Below are 8,116 nucleotides of genomic sequence, written 5' to 3' on the forward strand. Positions count from 1 at the left end.
CTCAATTCAGGAGTTTAAGGACCAGACATGAAATGGGTTTAGAATATTTGTTGAGGAAATGGAATGGATGTGAGAATGAGGATTCAGTGGGGAAATGAGAATGGACCGGATGAAGCCAAAGGCTGCAGGTTAAGGATCCGGAGAGGTTGACTCTAGAATTGGACTTGGAGTCAGGTAGACGTCACCGTTAGGCTACTGTAACGAGGAAGAAATGTGCATGGATTGGTCTTTAACACCTGTGCAAGATCAGATTTTGATGTTTAACGTCGGAAAAGATGGCAGAAGCGGACGCTGAGGTGGAGTGTGAATATAATGGCTGGGGAATCGAGGAGAATTGGAATTTGCAGCAAAGTAGCATACAGTGATGAGAATGTCCCTATCTTGTAGGAGTATGTTTTGTTAATGAGGAGCAGGTGATTGGATTACCAATTTTGAAGAATCCAGTTGATATATCCTAACTGGTGGAGAGAGTGCTGGGTAAAGTGAAGGCTGTGAGGATCACGAGAGGCAGGCTTGTTTGGATTTTTTGTTCTGAGGTGCAAGGAGCGTGTTGCGACACCCGATTTGAGAAGTTTGTCTCTTTGAAGCAGGGCACCCCTCAAGGGGGTAATATCTGGCGTTTTGTGGGAAGTCGATGTTGCAGAGATGAAAATTACAGTGGGGCAAAAAAGTATTTAGTCAGCCACCAATTGTGCAAGTTCTCCCACTTAAAAAGATGAGAGAGGCCTGTAATTTTCATCATAGGTACACTTCAACTATGACAGACAAAATGAGAAAAAAAATCCAGAAATTCACATTGTAGGATTGTTTATGAATTTGGTGCAATTGTGGTGGGAACCATGAAGCCACGTCTTTGGAATGCCCAACAAGGATAAATGATAATGAGCTGGCCAAAGTAAGGGCTGTCCAAAGCATTTCATATGCAAGGGCTGTTAAAAGGGTTGAGGGTTTGAATGGTGCTCCTGAAGAGTCCATGGTGGTGGATAGACCTTCACTGAAGGCTGCCGGGGTTGTCGCTTAACAGCAGGACCCAGATATGTTAAAGGTTAATTAAGAAGGTGGACTTTGTGGCCTTTATAACTATGGTGATTAATGGCACTGCCAAGGTGGAGAGGAAGTCCAGGAAAATAGACATTATTGTGGATGCGACGGAACGGTTCCTGGGACTGAGACTTTTTCGGCTGAGGAGTTGCATGGAGTATTGTCAGAAGCCGTACCACCCCACCAGGTCATAGAGCCTGAGAAGGGAGATATGGAGATTTGGAGGAAGAAATGGGATTTTTTAAATTGTTTTTTGGGGGGGGGTGGATTAAGTTAGTTTTTCCTATCACGAAGGGGTTTTATTTATCCTTTAAGAAAGAAGAAACCTAAGGAGGTGAAGAAAACAGAGTTGGCAAGAATAAGGGCAGTCCAAAATGTCTCCTATCTCGAGGCGTTGAGAAGAGTGGAAGAAAGGAGTGAAGTTGAAGAAGTAATGATCAAATCAAATCAAACTATATTTGTCACATGCGCCGAATACAACAAGTGAAGAGCTTACTGTGAAATGCCTACAAGCCCCTAACCAACAGTGCAGTTGAAGAGTTCAAATATTTACCAAATAAACAAAAGTAAAAAATTATAAAAAGTAACACAATAAAATAACAATAATGAGGCTATATACAGGTGGTACCGGTACCGAGTCAGTGTGCCGAGGTACGGGTTAGTCGAGTAAATTTGTACATGTAGGTAGGGGTGAAGTGACTGCATAGATAATAAACAGCAAGTAGCAGCAGTGTACAAAACTACCATGGCTTCCTTGGGCACAGGGACTATGGTGGTCTGCTTGAAACATGTAGGTATTACAGACTCAGTCAGAGTGAGGTTGAAAATGTAATTTAAGACACTTGCCAGTTGGTCCTCGCATGCTTTGAGTACACGTCCTGGTAATCTGTCTGGCCCCGCGGCTTTGTGAATGTTGACCTGTTTAAAGGTTTTGCTCACATCGGCTACCGAGAGCTTTATCACACAGTCATCCAGAACAGCTGGTGCTCTCGTGCATGCTTCAGTGTTGCTTGGCTCAAAGCGAGCAGAAAAGGCATTTAGCTCGTCTGGTAGGCTCGCATCACTGGGCAGCTCGCGTCTGGGTTTCCCGTTGTAGTCTGTAATAGTTTTCAAGCCCTGCCACATCCGACGAGCGTCAGAGCCGGTGTAGTAGGATTCAATCTTAATCCTGTATTGATGCTTTGCTTGTTTGATGGTTCGTCTGAGGGCATAGTGTGATTTATTTTTATAAGCGTCCGGATTAGTGTCCTGCTCCTTGAAGAGTAGAGACATATGATATGCCTTGTCAACAGAGGAATCCTGACATGTTAAGGTGTATTTTGTAGTGTTTATTACTTTGGTTATCAACTGCATAGCGCAAACGGAAAGGAAAGCAGAGAAAATAGACATTGTGAGTGCTGCTGAGCGTCTTTTGTGACTCAGGGATACAGCGAATCCTGTTGATTAATGCTCAGTCTTCACAGACACGGCCTGTGTAGGGATGTGATTTGAATGTGACTGAAGGAGTAGTCCCCTCCTTTTCCCGCAATGGAATATTTTTTTGTTTCAATACCACGTACAGTAGGTGGTGGCAATACATCAATAAGTGTAGTTTGCCATAAAACTTTAAAAAATAATAATTGGAGGAGAGATGCAACACAAAACAGACAGGAGGAATGAATGACTGTTTGGTCAGGTTTAAGTAGGGTGGTAGTGGTGATTTAAGGAGAGTTAGACCAGGTCTGGAGGCTGATTTGCAGCTGTAGGTTGTTTGAGGAGTTACATTCAAGGCAACTAGTTAAGTGTTGCAAAAAATTGTTGAGGCCGATTGACAATGGGTAGCAGCTGGTGCTTGTTGAGTTGCTGGCGCTGAATTCAAGGCAGCTAGTTAAGGGTTGCATTCAAGTCTGGTCCTTTCTCCTGAATTGTTGTTCATCCTTAATGCCAGGGGGGGTCAAGCTCATTCCATGGAGGGCCTAGTGTCTGCTGGTTTTTGGTTTTCACTTTCAATTAAGACCTAGACAAACAGGTGAGGGGAGTTCCTTACTAATCAGCGACCTTAATTAATCAATCAAGTACAAGGGAGGAGCGAAATCCAGCAGACACTCGGCCCTCCTTGGAATGAGTTTGACACATTCTTAACGCCATGAAAAACTATGACACAGTCCTTTACTAATCGTGACTTGTCAATATTCTAGGACCTGAATGCTTGATGGTTTGAATAAGTATGCGTCACGACCTTACCTACCAGAATAACTCATCCCTGACGACCACAGAAAGGTACCTAGCTAGCTTACAAACAGTTTTGCTTGCAATTTGTTTTGAAATTCATTACAACATTATGCCTTCGCTTAATTTGTGTAATTGGGACATTTTTAAGTCGTATCTTCACATACAATTATCAAACAATTTCACCTGTGTAACACTACACTATTTTGCCAACAGTTGTACAATTGCCACCAGGAAACTAGTTAACCTTTTACCATTGAGGATATGCTTCTCATCTTGTCTTCCAGCAAGTCTTCAGCATTGACTCAGGTGGAGTGGTCTGCATGTGATTCCAGTAACGCTGAGGTGAAATCAAACGGAGAGAACATTGTCAGCTCAGTGGAGGGGATGGCCAGTCTGCTGCTTTCTCCCTCTGGAGAAGAGTTCTCCATAGGCTTCACCTGCACGCTTAGTCACAACACCACAGGCCTTGGAGCCAAGAGCCCGTCACTGAACACACAACAAGACAACCAAACCTGTAGGTCAAAGACTCCTTCTTAAAGAAGTAACACGTGCTGAGCAGCCCAAGGTAAGGCTTGCCATGGAGCAATGTTCAAAGTGCTCTGTATTCTTGAATGTTTGTTTTTAATTGTAATGTGAAGCCAAGGGCAAGTTTCTTCACGTGGACAATAAACTATCCTATTCTAAGCCAAGAGAGGTATATCTGTCCACCAGAGTGGTCCAGCACCACTGTCTCCTGTGTTCCTTTGGTGTGGTGCTGCCCTCTCTCTCTGGCCCTTCTCCTCTGGAGCACCCAGCCCTCTGGCGAGAAGAGCAGGGGAGACGGCAGAAGAGCCAGGCAGGGAGAGCGAGCTGCCACTTCAGTCAATCGGATCATGCCTCTCTGTTCCTACTCCCCGCTTACAAGCAGAAACTCAAGAGGGAGCCACCAACACAGAGAATAGTGAGGCGCTGGACAGAGGAGGCAAAATCAGTGCTGCAAGACTGTTTTGAGAATACTGATTGGAAAGGTTCATCCACCCAGGACTCATCCATCAACATTGAGGATAATATACGGGGAAAAAATATAAGCGCAACATGTAAAGTGTTGGTCCCATGTTTAATGAGCTGAAATAAAAGATCCTAGATATTGTCCATATGCACGAAAGCTTATTTCTCTCAAATTTTGTGCACAAATTAGTTTACATCCCTGTTAGTGAGCATTTCTCCTTTGCCAAGATAATCCATCCACCTGATAGGTGAGGCATATCAAAAAGATGATTAAACAGTATGCTCATTACACAGGTGCACCTTGTGCTGGGGACAATAAAATGCCACTCAAATGTGCAGTTTTGTCACAATACCACAGATGTCTGAAGTTTTGAGGAAGCGTGCAATTGAGCATGCACCAGAGCTGTTGAATGTTAATTTCTCTACCATAAGCCAGCCTCACAACTGCAGACCGCGTGTAACCATGCCAGCCTAGGACCTCCACATCTGGCTTCTTCACCTGCGGGATCGTCAGAGACCAGCCACCCGGACAGCTGATGAAACTGTGGGTTTGCACAACCTGTCAGAAAACGCCTCAGGGAAGCTCATCTGCATCCTCACCAGCGTCTTGACGTGACTGCAATTCGGCGTCATAACCGACTTCAGTGGGAAAATGCTCACCTTCGATTGCCAGTGGCACGCTAGAGAAGTGTGCTTCTCACAGATGAATCCCTGTTTCAACTGTACCGAGCAGAAGTCAGACCACGTGTATGGCGTCGTGTGGGCAAGCGGTTTGCAGATGTCAACGTTGTGAACAGAGTGCCCCATGGTGGCGGTGGGGTTATGGTATGGTCAGGAATAAGCTATGGACAACAAAAACAATTACATTTTATCGATGGCAATTAATGCACAGAGATACCGTGACGAGATCCTGAGGCCCATTATCGTGCTATTCATCCGCCGCCATCACCTCATGTTTCAGCATGATAAAGCACGGCCCCATGTCGCAAGGATCTGTACGCAATTCCTGGAAGCTGAAAATGTCCCAGTTCTTTCATGGCCTGCATACTCACCGGACATGTCACCCATTGAATCGACTTGTACGACAGCGTGTTCCAGTTCCCGCCAATATCCAGCATCTTCACACAGCCATTGAAGAGGAGTTGGACAATATTCCACAAGCTACAATCAACAGCCTGATCAACTCTATACGAAGGAGATGTGTCGTGCTGAATGTGGTAAATGTTGGTACCACCAGATACTGACTGGTTTTCTGATCCATGCTCCTACTTTTTTTTTTTAAAGGTATCTGTGACTAACAAATGCACATCTGTGTTCCCAGTCATGTGAAATCCATGTATTAGGGCCTAATGAACTTATTTCAATTGATTGATTTCTTTATATGAACTAACTTTGTAAAATCTTTGAAATTGTTACGTGTGGCGTTTTTTATATTTTTGTTCAGTGTACATTGTCAGTCACAGGCCTCATTAGGAAATGTGTTGATGTTGTACCCACAATAACAATCCAGACGTACCCCAACCAAAAACCCTGGATGAACGGAGATATCCGCACCATGCTGAGGCCGTACTGCGGCATTCATACAGTATGTGGCAACACCACAGAATATCACAGACTACAAAACAAATTCAGCTGTGTGGTGCCCACCGAAGCCTCCCTTCCAGACGAGCGTAACACATTCTATACTCACTTCGAGGCAGACCATACCGAACCATCCAGGAAGATTTGCATCTCCGGACGACCAGGTGCTTTCCCTCTCCGAGGCTGACGTGAGTAAAACTCTCAAAAGAGTGAATACGTTCAAAGCAGCCGGCCCCAATGGAATTCCTGATCGCGTCCTCAGAGCGTGTGCTGGCGAGCGTCTTCTCAGACATCTTCAACCTGTCCCAGGCTGCTTCAAGGAGACCACCATCATCCCAGTGCTTAAGAAAAACAAGGTGACATGCCCAAATGACTATCGACCCTTCGCACTCCTCATGAAGTGCTTCGAGAAGCTGGTCATAGCCCACCTCAAGGCCAGCATGCCAGGCACACTGTACCTACTCCAATTTGCCTACCTAGCCAACAGATCCATGGAAAATGCCATTTACATCGCTATTCACATGGCCGTAACACATCTGGACAAGAGGAACACCTATGTAAGAATGCTGTTCATTGGCTACAGTTTAGTATTCAACAATATTGATTCCTCCAAGCTCAACACCAAGCCCTGGGTCTGGACACCATCCTCTGCGACAGATTGTGAGGATTGGCAACAACACCTCTTCCACACTGACTCTTAACACAGGGCCCCGACAGGGGTTTGTCCTCAGCCCTCTGCTGAACTCCCTGTTCACGCACGCCTGCGTGGCTTTGCAAGACACCAACTCTAAGTTTTCTGATGACACCACGGTTGTAGGCCTGATAACCAACAACAATGAGTCGGCCTATAGGGAGGAGGCAAGTGAACTAGCGTTATGCTGCCAGGACAACAACCTCTCCCTCAATGTCAGCAAAACAAAGGAGTTGATTGTGACTTCAGGAAGCAGAGGGAACATGCGGGAGAGCAGTAAAGAGAGTCAGCAGTTAAGTTTCTCAGCGTCCACATCACTGAGGACTTGACATGGACCAACAACACCACCACTCTTGTCAAGAGGGTGCAACAGCGTCTCTACTTCCTAAGGAGACTGAAGAAACCGGTTGCATCAACGCCTGGTGCGGAATTGCGGTCCACGACTGCAAGGCCCTCCAGCCGGTGGTGAAGACGCCCAAATGATGTATTGGGCCGTGTTTTTACTGTAGGTGGAAGTTCAGGGACTCTCTGGTACAAGGTGAACAGGAGCTGGACCAAGACCTACCTACAGAACTGGTTAGATTGATGTTGTGCTAAGGGGTGCTGTACAGGTACCTGTATGCAGTATGATACATATTAACTTGATAAGGTTTGATGATTTAGTTAAAGATACTATATTCCGCTTTTTAAATCATAGAAAGCATGTTACACCTTAACTCTTTTAGAAAGAAGGAAAATAAAAATAGATGTTTCTTAGTCGACAAACCTTGTCCAGATATTTTCTTCTCTTTAATCATTCGATCCATCTGTCCCTGTCTGTCTCCTGTCCAGGATAGTGTATGGCGCAATCCCACTCAAGGTAGTTTCTCCAGGGGATAGTTCAGTCATTCGGTCTAATGGAGTGCTGGCTACTTCATCCACCACAGAGCTGGCCATGGGCCAAATCTCACTTAATCACACTTCAAATTACAAATTTACTCTTGAGGGTGCCCTAAAAATAGATGTTGATACACTATATATACAAAAGTATGTGGACAGCCCTTCAAATTAGTGGCTTCGGACATTTCAGCCACACCCATGGCTGACAGGTGTACAAAATCGAGCACACAGCCATGCAATCTCCATAGACAAACATTGGCAGTAGAATGGTCTTACTGAAGAGCTCAGTGACTTTCAACCTGGCACCATCATAGGATGCCACCTTTCCAACAAGTCAGTTTGTCAAATTTCTGCCCTGCTAGAGCTGCCCCGGTCAACTGTAAGTGCTGTTGTGAAGTGGATACATCTAGGAGCAACAACGGTTCAGCTGCGAAGTGGTAGGCAACACAAGCTCACAGAACGGGACCACCGAGTGCTGTAGCACGTACACATCTTCTGTCCTCAGTTGCAACACTCACTAGAGTTCCAAACTGCCTCTGGAAGCAACGTCCGCACAAGAACTGTTCGTCGGGAGCTTCATGAAATGGGTTTCCATGCCCGAGCAGCCCACACAAGCCTAAGATCACCATGTGCAATGCCAAGCGTCATCTGGAGGGGTGTTAAGCTCGCCACCATTGTACTGGAGCAGTGGAAACGCATTCTCTGAAGTGATGAATCACGCACGCT

At 45.5% G+C, this 8,116-nt stretch overlaps 1 long non-coding RNA gene across 1 annotated transcript; it reads left to right on the top strand.

The window, feature by feature from the left end:
- Positions 1 to 3,127: 3,127 nt before the first annotated feature.
- LOC139575220 (uncharacterized) lies at positions 3,128 to 4,385 on the top strand. Its single transcript, XR_011674919.1, has 3 exons — positions 3,128 to 3,300; positions 3,537 to 3,817; positions 3,964 to 4,385. It is a non-coding gene; the product is annotated as an uncharacterized lncRNA (long non-coding RNA).
- The last annotated feature ends 3,731 nt before the right edge of the window (positions 4,386 to 8,116 follow it).

The sequence above is a fragment of the Salvelinus alpinus genome, chromosome 5 (genome assembly GCF_045679555.1).
Source record: "Salvelinus alpinus chromosome 5, SLU_Salpinus.1, whole genome shotgun sequence".
NCBI lineage: Eukaryota > Metazoa > Chordata > Actinopteri > Salmoniformes > Salmonidae > Salvelinus > Salvelinus alpinus.